Source organism: Lepisosteus oculatus, chromosome 1, assembly GCF_040954835.1.
Source record: "Lepisosteus oculatus isolate fLepOcu1 chromosome 1, fLepOcu1.hap2, whole genome shotgun sequence".
Classification (NCBI taxonomy): Eukaryota; Metazoa; Chordata; class Actinopteri; order Semionotiformes; family Lepisosteidae; genus Lepisosteus; species Lepisosteus oculatus.
Window position 1 is genome coordinate 44161098 of NC_090696.1, and position 19722 is coordinate 44180819.

The following is a 19722-nucleotide window of genomic DNA, read 5'->3' on the forward strand; positions in this document are numbered from 1 at the left end:
GTGAGATTTTACTTGCAAGGAAAAAAAGCATTTTGATACTGTTTCTCAACAAAGAACCTGTGTTGTTAAACTTAATATTATGACCATTAATTAACTAAAAAAATATATGTGTCACACTGGTATTTTATCATGGAACTTTGATGTTGTAACATTCCCAGTGTAACAACATCTAATACTTTTCACAAATTATTATACTGTATTAAAGCACTTTATTCTTATAATTTTATGGTTATAATTTTTTATTCTGCTCTAAACATTTTGGGTTATGTTTTCCATTAATTACTATATCTGTTCAGTCAATGAAATCCCCAACATTTGAGAAAATATTGAATATTTCAACACAGATAAATACTTTTCTTAGTAATTGTGAGAGTAATGTATATGCTCAGCCCCCCCCCCCCCCAAAAAAAAATATTCAAGAAGCAAGAATTCAAGAATTTCTCAAATAAATCACATATCACATTCTTGTTGATCCCACAGGAAATTACAATTCCTTAACTCTAAAACATTTTATATCTTTTAAAAAGTATTTCATTTTTAAAAAGCCAAATAATTTTTTTTTCCTAAATAATTGTATGAAAGTATAACTTACCAGAAAGCAGTTAAGTCCACAAGTACTCTGAACATAACAATTTTAGAGCTGCTTGAAACCTTTCTATGCTAGTGATAAGAAATTCAATTATGAGGTAATAGAATTATCATCACATGGCAGATTTAAATGAAGTAAAACTACTGTATGCAAAAGGCTTGAAACAAGCTACATTAAGAGGCCTGTATATTTTTTAGTTATATATGATATGTTGCCTCCAAGAGGTTTGATTACCTGTATATCTTTGGATTAAGATGCTAAAAGTAATGATTTTTTAATCAGTCGTATTTACCTGTATGTGTCTTTCCAATAAATTAAAAAAAAATGAAATAGCAATGAATCTTTACAAATAAAGTTAAATAAGTCTTCCATCTATCCATTCATTTTCTGACTGCTTCATTTAGTTCTGGGTCACAAGGGAGTCAGTGCCTTAGCAAGTGTGGTGTCACCAGGGGAAAATAGGCGTAAAAGAGTTTTAACTCACACCACACTGTTCTTCTGTGCTCTTCGTCCGTGTGTCTCCCCAAATCCGTTCCACAATCCGTTGCCAGTATCCTTAAACAATCCAAGTTCCCAAATCCGTATGTACACACTACTTTGCTTCGTATCCAAGCCATAATCCATAACCCTAGTCAAAATCAGTATTCAATAGTCCGTTATTCTTAATTATCTTCTAGCACACTCCTAATATCTCTCCTTCCTCCAAAACACTTTCACTTTATCGGCTTCCGCACCGGCTCTTCACTTCGGGGGCATTTATATCCTGTTTCCTGATGTAGTTCAGCTGTGTCTCCTTGTTTCGCTGCATAGGCTTTTTCCAATAGTGGGTCAGCTGGTTATCCCGGGTGGCCATCTTGCCCAGGTCTATATAGAGTATTTTCAGTGTTTCGTTCCGGAAATACCGGTTATAAATGACCCTTCCCCGGGTCCTCTCACACAAGCAACATACAGTATGTAAGGATAGGTTTCCAGTCCATCACAGGGCAGACACAAACACAGAAACACACACTCATACAAGGACCAAATTTCCCTTTTAAAATTGTTGCAAAATCGAATAGTTCCATCTGGCTTGGGGATCAGAACTATCAGGCTAGCCCACTCACTATGGGATTTCTCGATTATTCCCACCTCTTCTTTAATCAATTTCCTTTTGGTTTCTGGTACTCGATACGGGGGTAGACTTACCTTTTTCCCTGATTCCATGATAATCTTATGTCGTATAAGATGGGTTTGACCAGGTGTCCGGGAAAAAACATCTTTGTTTTGGGTTAGGAATTCTTGTAGTTCCTGTTTCTGAGCCGGAGCCAGGTCTCCCACGGCTACCGCACCCATTTCTTCTTCCAGAGGGTCTGGGGAAAAGTGGGTGAGCAGAACTTCGGAACCATGCCATTTCTTCAGCAAATTGACGTGGTAGATTTGATGCTGCCGTCTTCTGTCATGTTGCTTGACCTTATAGTTGACTGGCCCCACCTTTTCCACCACTTCATAAGGCCCCTGCCAGGATGCCAAGAATTTACACTCTGGGGTTGGAACTAGAACCAGTACTCTGTCCCCAGTCTGAAATTCCCTCGCAACTTCTCCCCTATTATAAATTTGTTGTTGTTGGGCCTGGGCTTTCTCCAGGTTTTCTTTCACTATGGGAACAATAACATTTATTCTTTCTCTCATCTGTTCCACATGCTCAATGATAGTTTGTAAAGGGGAAGGTTGATGTTCCCACGAATATTTGACCACGTCCAATAGGCCCCGTGGTTTCCGAGAGTATAATAATTCAATTGGGGAAAATCTGGTCGAGGCCTGCGGTACTTCTCGAACCGCGAACATGAGATACGGGAGCAGCTGATCCCAATTTTTCCCATCCTTTTGCATAGTCTTCCTAAGCATGCTTTTCAGGGTCTTATTAAAACGTTCTACTAGACCATCGGTTTGAGGGTGGTAGACTGAGGTGCGGATCTGCTGTATACCCAGTAGCTTACATAAGTCTCGCATGACTTTAGACATGAAAGGTGTTCCTTGATCAGTTAAGATCTCTTTAGGTATTCCAACTCGAGCGAACAGTTGTACTAGCTCCCTAGCTATGTTTTTGGCGGTGGCAGCTCTCAACGGAATGGCTTCGGGGTACCTGGTAGCATAGTCCACTATTACTAAAATATACTTGTGACCTTTGGTGGTTCTGATCAGGGGCCCCACCAAATCCATCCCAATCCGTTTGAAGGGGGTTTCAATAACTGGGGGGGGGATCAAAGGGTTTCTATAGTAGGGTTGTGGCGCACTTTTCTGACACTCGGGGCATTCACGACAATACTTCTCGATGGCCTTATAGATCCCTGGCCAAAAGAACCTAGAGAGGAGTCTCTCGGATGTCTTCTTTACCCCCAGGTGTCCGCCCAGGAGGTGGCTATGGGCCAAGTTGAGGAGCTTCATCTGGTAGGCCTGGGGAATAAGGAGTTGTTCCACTTCTTCCTGTCCCTTCTGCTGCACCTGTAGAGGAGATTATTCTTTGTCATAAAATATGGGTAACTCACTGTATTAGGATCAGTATACCACTTCCCATCAATTTTCCTGACATGCCCCCACGCATGTCTCAAGTTTCCATCTTCTAATTGGGCCGACCCAAACTTACCACGACGTTCTGGGGGTTCCCAGTCCAGTAAATCCATATTTTCAAACCCAACTCCAAGTTCAGCTCCTCCTTCTTGTGGGTCCGTCTCATCAGGGTCGTCGGTAGGGGCATCACCCCGTTCTTCTGGGAAGGGGATTGGTCTTAGCCTAGCTGTTTGGACCGTGTACCAAATCTGGAGGAAGTAGGGACATTCTCATCCCAGTACGACAGGGTATGGCAACTGCTCAACCACTCCTACCATTGAATGGTAGGTCCCCTGTTCTGTAGAGATGCTCAATTCTACCGTTGGATAGACCTTGGTGTCCCCGTGAATGCAAGTAATAGGTATTCCCTCTGTTCTCTGAATCTCCACTTCTCCCGGAAGTATTGTAGGGGTCACCAGGGTCACAGTACTGCCAGAGTCCAACAAGGCCTCAACGGGTTCTCCCCCTATCTCAACTTTCGTAAGGTGGGGATCCTCGCAGGTCGGGACCCGTGCTGTAAGGTAGTTACATTTGGCTTCACCTCTGGGGTCTACCTGCATGGGTTCGGACAGGCCGGGGCAATAGCTGGCTAAATGCCCTTCTTCCTGACAATTAAAACATCGTCCGGTTTCTTTCCATGGTCGGGGCCTTGAGTCAAACCTCCTCCGAAGGGTTTTTTTAAATTGTATAGGTTCCAGATATTCACTATACTTTATTGGCTGATACTTTATTTCGGTTTCCAGACTCTTGGGGCTTCTTCTCTCCTCTTTCCGAAAGTCCCCCTTTTCCTCCCTAATCAGGGGCTCTGTGGCATGGTGTCTGTCCACCAAGTCCATGGCCTCATCTAGTGTCTGGGGATCCCCTTCACTTACTTTCCTTTTCAGGTGAACAGGCAGACTCCTCACAAAGTGATCCAACACCACCCTTTCTAACACCTGTCCTGGGTTTAATTCTTCTGGCTGGAGCCATTTCTTTGCCAGATGTACCAGGTCAAACATCTGAGACCTCGTAGGCTTGTTCATCTGGTATCTCCAATTGTGAAACCGGACTGCTCATATCGCCATGGTTACCCCTAGTCTTGCTAATATCTCCTTTTTCACAGTCTCATAATTCTCTGCATCTTCCTCTTTTAAATCATAATATGCTTTTTGGGCTTCTCCAATTAATTAAGGGGCTACTCTCCCGGCCCATTGCTCTTTGGGCCATGCATTTCGAGATGCATTCTTTCAAAGGTGGTTAAATACGCTTCCACATCATCAAGCTCTGTCATCTTTTGTAGTGCAATTTGTTCCGCCTGAGCGGTGTCTCTCCCCGCTACCGGGACCTGCCGGATTTTTTCCCCTAATCTGTGCAATTCTGCACGTACTCATTTTTGCTCCTCTATAATTCGTTCGTTAGTTTCGCTTTGGATTTGGTTCATCTCCCGTTGCGCTTCGATAGCTTCTTGCTGTCCTTTTAATGCCTGAAATTGGGAGAGGGTGGCCTGGGACAACAGCTGTATTAATTGTTCCATGGTTTTTCTTCACACACGCAAAGCGAAACCCACACACACACAAAAAAAAACTTGCTTTCTTTGATTCTCAAACCCCAGCGGGAGCTGCCCGCATCCTCTACTAATTGTGGTGGTCTATATAGAGTATTTTCAGTGTTTCCGCCGGTCCTCTTACACAAGCAACATACAGTATGTAAGGATAGGTTTCCAGTCCGTCACATGGCAGACACAAACACAGAAACACACACTCATACAAGGGCCAAATTTCCCAGAAGCCAATTAAGCTACCAGTATGTCTATTGATCATGCAGGGAAACAGATGGGAACACAAGAACTCCACACAGATAGCACCCCAGGTCCAGAATTCAACCCCAGGCTCCAGCACTCCAAGGCAGCAATATTAACCACATCACCACTATGCCACCATATGCCATACTTGATTTAGACTTGATTAATGTAAATTCAGCTTAACATAACAAGTTACATAAATTTAGACAAGTGAGTTATGAAACATTTTACATAAGTGAAAAGCAAGTTTTGTGGCAGGTCCCTTCTGCAAATGAACAACATTGAGTAATACTATCACAACAGGCAGCCACCAGGTCTCTGTTCTACACTGGCCTGGCTTTGCTTTTGCACATGTGTGATTACACTTTCTCACACAGAATTATGAGTGACTCATTTTGCAATCATGTCAGGGGAGCACCCATGGTATTCTTTTATTATTTGCTGTGCATTTTAGATTGATTAAATAAATTTATATTGTAAATTTATGAAGTGGTAACTTCATAACTATCTTTCCCCCATGTTTAATTTATTTTATGTACAAAAAATATAACATATGTACAAAAATAACAAAGTGAAAAAATTGGTGTGGGGAGGCAGGTGGTCAATGACTGTTTGACTTCGGATTTGCACATACAGTATTAGCCAGTGTTTTTGGCTTCTGTTTCCTTCACTTAATCAAAGTCATAAATCACTGACAGCTGGTCGGGTGCCAATTAACAAGGGCTGCTTGCCTAGACATGCAGTAACTTAATTACCACACACAAAGGAATGCACATTGAGGTGCTTGGTGGTGCTGTGCCAGACCGATCCTAGGCCAGAGGAGCATTTAAAGGTGAGGAAAAGAACAGACTATCTGCATACAGTAAGATTGTTCATTAACCACAAGCTGTTAGCTCTGAGGGTTTTGAGAAGGAGGAATTGAGACTGGTGGTAGAGACTGCAGTGTTGGACCCAGAAGAGCACACAGAGACAGAAAAAATTGCAGGCATACAGTTTGCACCACAGTAGCCAGGAGAGGACTCGGACACCAGAGACTCTACAGAGAACAGTGGAGGAACGGCCTGAAATTTGTTCTCCCCCCCCCCCCCTTACAAGAAGGTGGACTAGGAAAAAATAGGGTATGGGGTGGAGCATGAGGGACCGCATTGTTCCAAACAGCTGGGACTAAGAGGATGCCTAAGAACCACTGAAGGACCATGGATTTTCATCGCTTCCATTAGTGTGGCAGAAGGAGGCAATCCAGGCCACTGACTAGAGCTGGTTATGGAGAATATTACTGCTGGACCTTTTATTTGGAATATTATGGTTTTAGTAACTGAGTTCCATGAGGTTCCTGTATGTTCTGTGAGTAAGTGTCTCTGGTTGATAGGTTGTGTTATGTGTTCTGTGTGTCAAGTAGTCAGTTACAGTAATTGTTGTGTTATAGTAATGCTTTTGTGTGATTGCTCAACTGTAATAAAGGGTTTAATTATGTAAGTTGTAATTATGTCTTGCTTGGTCTGTGGGTGCACTGGTGGTTTTGGGAGATAAGAAGAAACTGTTGTAGGAGAAAAAAAGTCAGCACCCTTATAATTGCTAGGTAGTCAGCTGTTAAAGCAAAACTTATTCCTGCATTTAGGGGTCACCATCCACGACATCTTTTATATTTAGTGTTTAATTATTCTAATTATAAGGTTTAATTGTTTTTCGTTCATTATTTTTTCATTTCACTCACTCCTTCTATATAACGAAAGATGTTTCCTTCCTTTCTCTACTTCATAAACGGCTAGCTGCTATATTCTCTCTCTTGCTCTCCACCCTGTCAATGATTAGCTAACCATAACAGGACAATGACCCTGGTGAACCTGCAATTCAGCTCTCCCGCCCCTCCTTACACATTCACTGATATGACTAGGAAAAAACATGGAAGGATTGTTTAGGATTTCAATTCTTTTTGTTCACACAAAGGCTATGGGTTACTTCCAAATCACATACAATGTGTCACAAATGATGACAGAGTGCAACCAATCTAATCCAACAGGATAGTTAGTAATCATTAGCAGAACTTTTTTAGCAGAATGTTAAATTCTTAACATTAGAGTGTGAAATATAAAGCTGTTTTTAAGCAGGTTCTCTGTGTACATAAAAACAGTTTTCTCTAGAACTGTAAACAGCTACTGTAACATTTACAGCCATAACTGACTGGCAGGTACCACATTCTTTAGACAACACAACCAGTTTGAGCAAAAAGACAAATACAACAGTAGAACAGCTATCCAGGTGAACACTAAGCACCGATTTCCATGAAAAGAACAAGTCATTAAGTACCAAGTAGTACCAAGTAGTTACTACTATGAAAAGGTATCTTTTAAAAGAGGATCCAAATGCTTTGTACTAGTTCTTACACTGAAGCTACAACCAAAGCAAAAATCCAAACATAACAGTTATACAGGCCTTGACAGTCCATTTGGTGGGTTTGATAAATATCAAAAGTGCTTGTACTGTACATCAATTGGTAGCCTGACTTTGACTGACTTTCCCCCATGACCATGTATTGAACAAAGTAGTTAGATGTGATGGATAATACAGTACACTTTCTTAAGTTACTTCATGAAATGAAGTGTAATGTCAGTGAAGTGTAACGTCTTACGTCAAAATGACAACTGAATTAATTTACTTCACCAAAGTTAAATTTGCTTCACTGGGATAGAGCATTATCTTTTCACTAGGAATGACAATGCCCAAGATCAAACCGTGATGAACTATTGAACTATTATGTAGCGGATATAGGCTTAACCCGCTTGGCTGAGGGCCGACCTCCTGGCCATAGGACAAGGAGGCCAGGACCCCCACGCAGGGTAACAAAGGGGTAGCTGCAGAGGTGTAGCTGGGGTGGAGGTGGGATGCAAAAGTTGCACACGAGGGAGAGTAGGAAATCACAATGGTATTTATAGCGTTTGGTGGAGGAAAGATGATGAGAGAGATTACTAATTACTGACAGCTGAGTATGATTGAGCATGGTTGTTGTCATCCCTCCCGAACTTTCACTATAAACTCCATATCACTAGGAATGACAACGCCCAAAATCAAAGTGTGATGAACTATTGAACTATTATGGAGCGGATATTGGCTTAACCTGCTTGGCTGGAGACGACCACCCAGGACCCCCAGAAAGAACCAAGTGGGACCGCAAACCACCAATGCAGAATTTGGAAGAGCCTGAACAAGGTGAGAAGGTGTGATCTGTGACTCATGTATTGTTGCAGCAGTAGGACAGTTGGAGTGCTTGTTCACGTTCTGTATAGATTTACTGTAGAGAAGTTGGCTTCTGTTGGCCTTGGCGAGTTCCTTATTATAGGTACAAGTTGAGGTGTTGACAGAAGGGAATTCAAAGGAACACGGGGTCTAAATGATGAGAAACCAGATTAGGATGTAGGCTCTTTGTAGATGGGAAAGACAGAATGTGATGTGCTAATGTATATACTGTATGTATTTGGTGTATGTTTGCCACAATTCTGGATGGCTGTGGAAAAATAGGACTCTTTTACTATGGCAGGGACTCTAGTTAAGAATACTGGGTTTGTCTCTGAACTAATTAAAAAGCTTTGCAGCTGTCGACTGAAGTAGCTGTGATAGCCAGCAATGGCTAGGCGCATCCTCATTTGGGAGCTGCTCCTTATTGGAGAGAAAACACTTTTAATCAGAAACTAAATGAATAGTGGCTGAGGCCACTACCTGGTGACTGCCCTGCCACTTGGATACTGATCTAGGGGCATACTACACTGGGAAGATGTGTCAGGCTGTAATCGCCTCACTGGGGGTGAGGTAGAATTTACATTGCCCCCATCACCCGCAGTCTGTGTGGATGGTGGAATGAATGGAAGACCGACTGATGAAATATCAACTGAAAGAACACTGTGGGTAGATGCTCTGCCTGTGGTCCTGTGCAGTCTGTGGGCTGGAGCAAACGAAACTGTGAGACTGAGCCCATTTGAGATCGTCATGGGCAACCAGAGAAACTCCCTGGAGGGCCAAATTTGGCTAACAGATTGTTAACAGTTTGCTAATTAATTCTCTGTTACAGTACTATAGGTTGTTAACTGAAGCGGTGCACAGGGCTCATGAACAGGTGCTGGACGCTTGGGGACCTCCGGTAGAGGGAAGACATGACCTGATACCTGGCGAGTGGGTGTGGGTGAAGAAGAGATACCCTGCCAGATGTTGCAACCCTGCTGGAAGGGACCATTTCAAGTGCTACTGACTACCAACTCTGCCATCTGAGTGACAGGATGAGATCGCTGGATCCACGCATCGTACTATCACCGAGCCACTGCACCAGAGACTGAGTGAGCGGAAAGAATTATGTTGTTACTGTTTCTGTGTCTGATGCATCCTAAGGTGTGCTTGTTAGGCCTGAGGAGCATTACTGGGGAATACGGTATCAATACATTCCTGGTGTTGTCATATCTCTCAGACAAAAATAACCCAGAATTGGTTCTATATTGCTATTCCAAGATCCTGATGATAGATCTCCACATGGCTGAGGTCTGCGTTTGGGTCCTGGGGTGGAACTTTATTACAATATTTATTTGTAGGGTAAATATTGCTTATATGTATTCAGTAATTGTAATCATCACTTGTACAAAGACATTAATCACATCTTGCTGTAACCGTGGAATGCATGCCTGTACACCTAGGAAGGAAAGATCTGCCCTGACATTGTTTGTGTAAAAAAAATAGGCAGCACTGACGTATGCCATATTTTATAAGGGGAGGAATGAAGAAAGATACAAGATGTGAAGAAGGGGTTAACTGATTCCTTTCTGCATGAGGACTCGACTTCTAAGTAACAGACTCGAGTTATAGCAGGAAAGGAGGATAACTGATAAGGATTCCAGATACCAGCTAGGAAACCCGCCAGGGAAGGGAACCTTACACTGACCATTTGGCATAAGTCTGTAAACTGTCCGAACACCGTGACTGTCCCCCCTTTACCATAATAATGAGCTACGTCAGAAGCGGCAGAAAAGGGATATTATCATAGTAATGAGCTATGTCAGAAGCGGCAGAAAAGGGCTATATAAACTGGAAGTTTTGTACCGGCACTTGGAACAATAATTCGGTTTTGTTGTTCCTTGCGTGAACAATACTTCGGTTTTATTGTTCCTTGCATGCAATAAAACTCATCTGTTTAACTTCATCTCAGGATCCAGAACTTATTTTTCTTTTACAACAGTACCTACAATCTCTACCCTCTTTGTATAAGTGTAGTGTAATTAATGAAACTAGGAATATGCTGAAATTAGTTTAAGGATATGTGTTAACATAAATGACTGAATAGATGCAAGATCATGTAATGTGTAGACTCATTACATGGTACCTGGAGTGGTTGAAATAATAATAAATGAATTTGACTACAACACAAAATGGATGTAAATAAACTGCCAGAACAATTGGAATTGACGGGCGATATGGGCAGTGCGAGGAGAACTTTTAAACAGTCTTTTTTACTGTAACTGAAGTAAGCTGACATCAAAAGTGATGAGCACAAAGTTGCATTGTACTGACCATAGCAGGATCTCAAGCTATTGAGATCTATAATAGTTTAAAAGGCTGAAAGAAATTATTTCAACTAAGTGATTGAACAGTTTGATGCTTATTGTTCACCAAGAAAAAAAATAGGTATATGAGAACCACATAAACATGTTCAACAGCCTGATGAATCAGTAGATGCTTTTGTTACAGATTTAAGACTGAAGGTGCAATCTTGCAACTAGGAGAAATGTATTCTTCCAATATAAGGGACCAGATCGTCTTTGGAGTGCATGATAGGGGGAGATTTGACATTGGATGATGCGGTGAGAATATGCAGAGCAACTGAATGAATGGAACTGCAACTGCGCACATTTGAACAGAGCGCCCCTGCAGCGTAAGCATTGTCAGATGGCGGCCATTGATAGGGTGCAAAAAGATCCATCCTAGCAGTTCCGTGCATGCACAGAAGGTGACACAGCCCCTAAGAACACCTACGTTACAGAGTGTAGTTGTTGTTGGGGGAGAAACCGTAAGCAGAAATGGCTGGCATATAGAAAACTTTGTGCAAAATGCAGGGGCAGAACCCACTTTGCAAAAGTTTTTTCTTTAAGTGATTAAAGACAGAGGGACATTAACATGATGGTGGAGGAAGGTGGTGTAGTGGCAATGCTTATTAATAAGATCTCTCTTCCTCACCTCTGTGGTGCAGCCACAGAGAAGCTATTCATTTAGTTTCTGATTAAAAGTGTTTTCTCTCCAATAAGGAGCAGCTCCCAAATGGGGATGCGCCTAGCCATTGCTGGCTATCATGATCAATGGCCATTCCTGGCGCCTATCTGTCTGTGAGATTCTGGGGAACATCTGGACTGCTGTCCTAGATGTCAGAGGTCATTGTTTTTCATCTCTCACCTTGGCCAACCAATCAATAACCTGCAGGGTGTGGTAACCAAACTTGGTCTCAAATGCCCACCAAATGTTCAACCAATGAACACCCGTGGTTACTCTAGTTAAAAAGACACTGCAGAGCTCAGAACTCTGCTCCTATGTCCACTCTCATGCTCTTTCAGACTTTATCGCGTGACTGCCAGCACTGTTGTCCGAGTGTGGGACTTGCAACTTCGTTCCAAGCGCGAGCCAGAGGATGCCCTTACATAAGAATTCTTGCCCGAGGTCTAGATTGCAGCAGGCCTCGTGAATTGCTAGAAGCCAACATGAACGCTTTGCTTGATCATTAAAGTATACGTTTGGACTCCTGTTGAAAATCTGAATAAGTGTTTATTCAGTAGTAGTGCTACGCCGGAAGCAAACCAAGTTTCTTCCCCAGAAGAGGGACTTTCTCTGACCCGCAGTCACCCTCTGTGCACAGAGACTTTTTACAAGTCAGGCGGACTACTAGTAGGTCCCTGAGAGAGACACTGTGTGGTGCATCACTGACAGCAGAAAGCTCTCCTTTCTTCTTTCTGCAACTCGGAACTGCACCAGTACTGGTTGGGCACCGAGCCAGCATCGTGCCGATTGGTTGTCGCTGCAACAGAGCCTGCCAGCTGGTTTTTGTGTCTGTGCCCCAGGAATTATGAATCCATATCTGGATAGGTAACCCAATATTCTACATTGCATCTCGAGAATTAAATTGTTACTTCAACACAAGTTGAAATCAATTTAATTCATATGAGTAATGTATTTACTTCTGAGTATCTAATGTAGGATTTGTATTAATGAGACTGATTAATGATATAGTATAGCTGAATATACTGAGGTATATTCTTTGTTTGTATCTCTTTGTGTTTTGCTTCTCTTTGTGATTATATACCTTGAATTTTGATAACCTTTACAATAAAGGTTATTGTAAATCGTAAATGATGGAGGTTTGCCATCTCTATCCAGGCAGAATGTTATATGTTTTATGCACAATATATGTATTACCTAAATGTATCTTGTGCATTGAATCTGTGTGTGCGTAGCTGATCGATTTATTTTCTAATAGCCATATAAGAATCACCTCATTGTTTACTGCTACAATTAATAATTTGCCCCCAGTAAATTCACAAAACCCCTACAGTGGAGATGGTGAAAATGTAAATGATTCATTATTTATTGAAATAGTAGATAATAAAACCAAAAGCAGACAGAAGGCAAAGAAAAGAGGAACCCTGCAAAGAGATAAATGGGTACTATCTGTTGTAGTGAATGGCACTGTGCTGAACATGAAACTGGATATAGGTGCAAAGGCAAATCTGATTACAAGGAAAGATTACAATGCACTTTTGCACATAAAACAGCAAAGTTGGCCTTAAAGCCTACAATGCATTGATGATTGAGACATGGGGTGTATGCAGATCTCAGGTACAATACAAAAACATTTGTAGTAGTGCCGAAAGGAAAGGAATCATTACTGAGTCTGAATCAAGCCTGTGAGGACATGCGGCTGGTGAAGGGTGTGTCAGCCCTTGCAAACCAGATGGAAAGCAGCACTGAACACCTGCTAGCATCTCCAGAAAGTTACAAGGAGCATGGTCAACACACACAGTACTGGGAGAAATGATACCCTGGCATAGTTGATGGAATTGGAGTTCTACCTTTCACGTATAGCATCAAACGGAAAGATACAGCCAAGCCAGTGGTCCATGCTCCAAGATGGATACCCATCCCTCTCAAGCAGGAACTATGTAAGGAATTGGACAGGATAGTGGAGTTTAATGTCACACGGCAAACACAAAGAGCACCCGAATGGGTGAAGTCCATGGTCTGTAAAAAAAATTTACAGAGAGTACTATCAAATACCAAAGGGGGATGAAATCCTCGGTGAGATGACAGGGGTGCAGTGGTTGACTACACTAGATGGCTTCTGGCAATTGCAACTTGATGACAAAAGTGCAGAGCTCTGTACCTTTAATACTCTCATTTGGGATTTGTTTGGCACCTTAGATCTTTCATGGAGCCATGGAAACTATTTTTGAAGGTTTAGATGGAGCGAGAGTTTATATAGATGATGTAATCATCTGGGCAGAGACAAAGGAAAAGTTAAATGAGAGAGTTTGCAGAGCTCTTCAAAGAGTGCAACACTATGGTCTCAAATTAGATAGAGAGAAATGTTAGTTTGCCAGGCAGGATATCACATTCCCTGGAGACAGACTGACACCTGCTGGTGTGCAACCAGATAATAACCAAATCAGAGCAATCAGGGACATGCCTGTACCAGGCGACAAGAAAGAGCTACAGAGAGCATTAGGCATGGTTAATTATTTGGGAAAGTTTGTGCCAAACCTTGCCTCTAAGACAACTGCCCTAAGAAAGCTACTTCAGTCAAAGAGTAAGTGGACATGACAAAAAAAACATGATGATAAATGGAAATATTTGAAAGAAATACTTGTCAATTAGCCTGTGCTGGTATTCTTTGATCCGAGTAGAAAAAAACGGGAGCTGGAGACCTGTGGCCAAAGCGCAAGATCACTGATAGACACCAAGAGAAGATGCGCACAGTTTAAGAAAGAATGCTTGGGTCTTGTGTTTGGATGTGAGAAGTTTCACTCTTACATCTTCATCGAAATAGAGACTAATCATAGGCCTCTTATCACTATAAGTCAAAAGCGCCTGAATGACATGACACCACGTATACAGAGAATGATGATGATACTGCAATATTACTATTATGAACTGTCTTAACCTGGGAAGTATCTTGTTGTTGCGGATGCTCTCTCTAGAGCAACAGCTGGGAGGAACGCAGATAGTTGACTCACAACACTGAGACAAAAAATAAGAAGTGAAACAGCTACAGACAAATATTTGCAAAAGGTCATAAGACTAATGTAGGGTGACTGGCCAAAACAGGTCTGTCCTCAGTACTATTCTCTTCAGGACACATTGGCAGTAGTAGATGGGCTGTTGTTGAAAGCCAATCAGATTGTGATTCCCACTTCAGTTAGAAAGGAAGTACTTCAGAAGCTGGACCAAGAACATTTGGGCATTGAAAAAAACAAGCGAGTGGCAAGAGAGTCTGAGTATTAGCCAGGAATTAATCAAAAACTCAAATACATGATTGCAAGCTACACTTAAGCATCAAAATAGACAGCAAAAAGAACCAATGATCATGGAACCATCTCAGCAGCACTGGGGGAAAGTGCGAACAGATTTGTTTCACTTTGAGGGCAAAGACTCCTTGTTAATGCCAGCAGCCATATCACTCTTCAACTCACAACTGGCAACCCACTGAAGCTTAGCAGGTGTGAGCCTGGTCAGTACCTGGATGGGAGACCTCCTGGGAAAAACTAAGGATGCTGCTGGAAGAGGTGTTAGTGGGGCTAGCAGGGGGCGCTCACCCTGCAGTCCATGTGGGTCCTAATGCCCCAGAATAGTGACGGGGACACTATACTGTAAAACAGGCTTCGTCTTTCGGATGAGATGTAGAACTGAGGTCCTGACTCTCTGTGGTCATTAAAAATCCCAGGGCGCTTCTCGAAAAGAGTAGGGGTGTAACCCGGGCGTCCTGGGCAAATTTCCCATTGGCCCTTACCAATCATGGCATCCTTATAATCCCCATCTATGAATTGGCTTCATTACTCTGCTCTCCTCCCCACTGATAGATGATGTGTGGTGAGCGCTCTGGCGCACTATGGCTGCCATCTCATCATCCAGGTGGATGCTGCACATTGGTGGTGGTGGAGGGGAGTCCCCATTACCTGTAAAGCGCTTTGAGTGATGTGTCCAGAAAAGTGCTATATAAGTGTAAGCAATTGTTATTATTATTATTATTATTATTATTATTATTATTATTATTATTATTATTATTATTATTAATGACTATTTCTCTAATTACCTAGAAATTGCACTCCTTACTAGCCCCACAGCCATGGGAGTGATCACGCATATGAAATAATTTTAAGCCAAAATGTTGGCATAGCCAGTGTGGTGGTCTCTGATAATGGCCAGTATGTCAGAAAGGAGTTTGCCTGCCAGTATGAGTTTGAGCATGTTACTGTCAGTCCACATTTTCCACAAGCTAACAGGAAAGCAGAAAAAGGTGAACCAATTGCAAAACACTTACGTTTTTAAAGCACTGTTAGCTTACAGGGCAGCACCTCTGGAGTGTGGGAAGTCTCCAGCAGAGCTTCTCATGGGTTGGCAGTTACACACACTAGTCCCAAAAGTAACGAACACAGTCCAGTCAGGTGTTATCCACAAGATGAACCAGCTAATGCAGCGGCAACAATTATACTATGACCACTCAGCGAAACCATTACCTCCACTGAAAGCAGAGGACAAAGTCAGGGTGTTCAATGCGGAGTGGGGAGAATGGAATCATATGGGCACTTCAAGAAGTGGCGCCAAGATCTTATGCAGTACTAACAGATGGAGGTGCGGTAATGAGGAGTATTCGCACACAGGTGCTAACCACTCCTGACCAGGTTCTACAGGGCAGCCAAGAGGGCCCATCAGAGGACCAACAGACTCACCAAATGCAGCAGACGGTAGCCGAGGATGAAACAACGTTCAGAATGAATTTACAGGAGCCCTGTCGGAGTCCAGATAAGGTGCCTCTCAGAAGGTCAGGGAGGACTAAATCTCTAATACTTTAAAAAAATATATCAACATACTCTTGTGAAGGGGGGGTAAAAGGAGAGTAAATGTTGACAAGTTTTTTGTTATTTTTACGGTGTACTAGGTAATATCACAGGAGAGTCATGTTATATTTAGGATGTAATTCAAAGTTATTATTTGTTTATTATTATTATTTTATTTTTATCATTATTGTATGTTCCTGTTTCTGCCTTTGGATGTTATGGCTTAAGTGTTCTTATTTCCTTTACTTCGAAAGCTGTTTATTTGTGTGTGTGGTTCAGTTTGTCAAAAGATATCTAATACAGGTGAGATTTAAGGATGTGTGTTAACATAAATGATCCTCTTGCGTTTCTGCAGGGAATATATTAAGTGAAGGCGGCAACTGAATAAAGTCAGTGACTGAATATACTGTATGCAAGATAGTATACAGTGTAATCTCATTGCAGTTCACATTCCCTTACTTCATAGCGACTGGTTGCTCACACAGCACACTTAACTCTGTAAGGTTTACCTACAGGTAGCTATATGCCAAAACAAAATCTTTAACATAAATAATGCAAATTAATTCGCATAAATTCGAAGTGCCGAATATGTAATTAAATCCGGTGTTTAACACAAAACAGCTTATCTGAAAGGACATTTTCCTTTATTCGTTCTAGTTAGTAAACTCACCACAAAACCTCCCACAATCAGTGACCTGCTGACTCGAATTAATTATCACATGCGTCGGTTTCCCATATTTTTGTGCTTTTTGCCACTTACTTGGATTTTGCTGTTGTTTTATTATAACTAATAATGTTCAGTTCAGGGGTGTACCGGGTTTCGTTGGTTGTCAGTGATGATACAATTATTGGCAAACATGGAGGCAAGTCTTGCCCCGGAATGCAGACATAAATCTTGTCGGCAATCTTCCACATGCAAAGTGAAAGTATCATAACACAATAGTCATAACCCAACTGCAAGTACATGTTTTTATTACGATTATTACATATTATTTCTTAAAACTCTACCTTCATTACCAGGTTTAACATGGTTTAGTTGTATTTAAGAGAAAAGTTCAAGCACTAAACACTGCAACAAAAATAATTTAATGCATATACCAGTTACAGTACATTTGCTTAATAAAAGTGTTATATTTATTGTTTTCGTTTTTATCTGTTTTGTATTGCTTTCTAAAATACTAGTGACTACAATTTAAATATAAAAAGGAGTGTTTTAATCAAATCATCATTGACTAAGCTTCCGTGTACTTCTGTGGATTATGGAACATGCAGTCACGCATATGTAAATAATTTGCTGAAGGCGTGCCTTAGAATTTTTTTAAGACTTTGGGGAACGACATCTAGATAGAATTAGTACACCTAGATATAAAACAAAGAATGGGGAGTAGGTAAAACAAGGAATGTCTAAAAGACAAAATGACAAATATTTGCTGACAAAAAGGCTGATTGACAAAATCAGACTTGAGTTCTTTAAAATACTAACACTTCTTGTCAATTTACAATTGAATCTACTGTACTAGTTTTTAATCAATACTTTCCTAGTCAAATGCTAAGAAATCACATGGGCATACAAAATGAGAAGATCATAAAACTTAATTGCATTCTAATAACAGAAAAATAATGAAACATTTCAAACCATAAAAGGTATGTTATCCAAACAAGTTTCACTGTAATAGGGCAGGTAAACATGTAGCCTGTAAAACATGTACACATTGATAAACATCAAGAAAATAAATATTCCAGGGACAGATAGGAGAAGTGTAAATTCACAATGGAGAGAGTAAGCTACACACTCCTTAATGATCTTAGCCTTCTTTTCAAGGGGAGCAGCAGGGGTTAGGAATGTACATAAAATTAGCACTTTGACTGTGCTGGGAACCCAAGGTCCTAATGGGTTGGCTGGTTTGGCAGCCTCCAAGGCATGAAAACATAAACACCCCTGACTCGCTGAGACTTACTTGATAGGCACTGCCCCACAAATGGGAGCTAGGTCCTCAGGGGATAGAAAGGAAGAGATAGACCCCCCGAATGGCTGAGAGCCACTTTCAGGTGCTGCCTCACAACTAGGAACGAATTCCTCAAATAGAGGGAACCTGGATGCAAAGGCAACCCGAAAGGAAGAGGAGGAGGAGGAGGAGGGGAGAGGTGGAGGGAGCTCAAAACCTTAGGTGCGGGTGTTATTGTGGATAGAGCTTCAATAGAGAAAAAAACATTAAAAGATAGAGGAAGGGGAGAAGCACCATCTATCTTCTACCCCCGAACCATCACCTGTCGGTTTCCATTACAACCTTCTTTTTATACAGGACATTTAGGTTGATTTAATGTGCTCCAAGAATTTTGCCTCTTATCTTCAACACTTTTACCAATGTATTACAAATTATGGTATCGATGATGTCAAGCCAAAAAGAAAAGCAGGATTTAAAAAAAAAAACATCTGAAAAGTATTAAAGTAGTCCCGTCTCTCTTAAAGAAGCAGAGTTTCTAAAGAAAACTAGTCTCTGTGGACCTCTTTTGTAAACAGTGTCACAACATATGTTTTTTTGTCTATGACCAGTCCAAGTACTTTAAGTCATTGACAACCTTTGTACTCTGTCTATCAGTTACAGTAGGTAGATGTTTTGCCACATTTGATTTAGGGTAGTTGGAAATAATCATTATAAAAATCTGGGGAAACTCTTTAGGAAGTTAGAAATGATGCGGAGATAACAGTTCAATGTCAGGTGTACACTCTCACATATGATGATATTTTGGCAACATTGGTTATTTACTATTTGACAAACCCTTGTACTATTATGTTTACTTGTGGTTACTCTCTCTCTGTCCAGCCAATGTAGTGAAAACCCCTTAAGCTTCAAACCATCAATACATGTCGGTTTTAGAGATTTATGGTATATGCTTTACACAGTTTCATTATTACATTTATTTTCTAGAAAACCACTCTGGTCTTCCTCTCCAATATTATTAAACATTTGTTTGTTGGCAGCTGGTCTCTAGTTATATGGGTGAAAGTGAAGAAGACTCTCAGCAAGCAAAATGGTTCTTTGTTCTGTGGAGCTTTGCAAACAGTGGTACCATATTCAGTGCTTAAAGTCAAAGACTTAAGATTTTCTTAAATAGTTTAATCGGGGCACAGTAATTAATTTAGTGCATATGTTCACGCATTGATTTATTTTTGAGGGTGTGTTTGTCACAGGGACAAAGCAGGTTCAAGCCTGCAGTCTCCACCCATGTCATAAAACCAGAACACTAGGAAGAGATAAACATACAGCACAACCAAACACATCTTTTTGTACATTCTTTGCCCTGTGTTGCTTTGTAGGTGCACACAGCAATTATTATAAGAAACAAAACTAAAAAATCAGAGCTTCAAAATGTCTTTAAAATACAAATGTATTATTTTGCACAAATAATTATACAAAATAAAAATACATCAGTAATACTTACCTACTGCTTGAAGGACTCAAGGACCTGGATACTAAATAGGTGTCTTTTATGTGCCAGAGGGAAACTACTAGAGCTGGAAGAAACCAACTTAACCCTAGTAAAGGTAGATCATGTATTCAATTCATATTCAATTCATAAGTACAAATTGCATAAAAGTCTACAGTAGATTATATTTAAAATGTAAGGTAAAGAGTAAGAAAATTGCAAACTGACCATTTTTATACTTATTGTGAGATACACCAACCTCAGTT

General features: G+C 41.1%; 1 protein-coding gene and 1 long non-coding RNA gene across 2 annotated transcripts in view; one reads left to right on the plus strand and one right to left on the minus strand.

Moving 5' to 3' along the window:
- The window catches only part of slc2a9l2 (solute carrier family 2 member 9, like 2), a 328902-nt gene extending 309410 nt beyond the window's left edge, over nt 1–19492 (minus strand). Inside the window, exon 1 of the mRNA XM_069190343.1 lies at nt 19472–19492. The gene's annotated coding sequence lies outside the window, so the exon portion shown is untranslated. The remainder of the gene's footprint in view (nt 1–19471) is intronic.
- Nucleotides 5755–10230, plus strand: LOC107077103 (uncharacterized). The gene is made up of 3 exons (XR_001478224.2): nt 5755–6303; nt 8003–8162; nt 9019–10230. It is a non-coding gene; the product is annotated as an uncharacterized lncRNA (long non-coding RNA).
- Nucleotides 19493–19722: the final 230 nt, after the last annotated feature.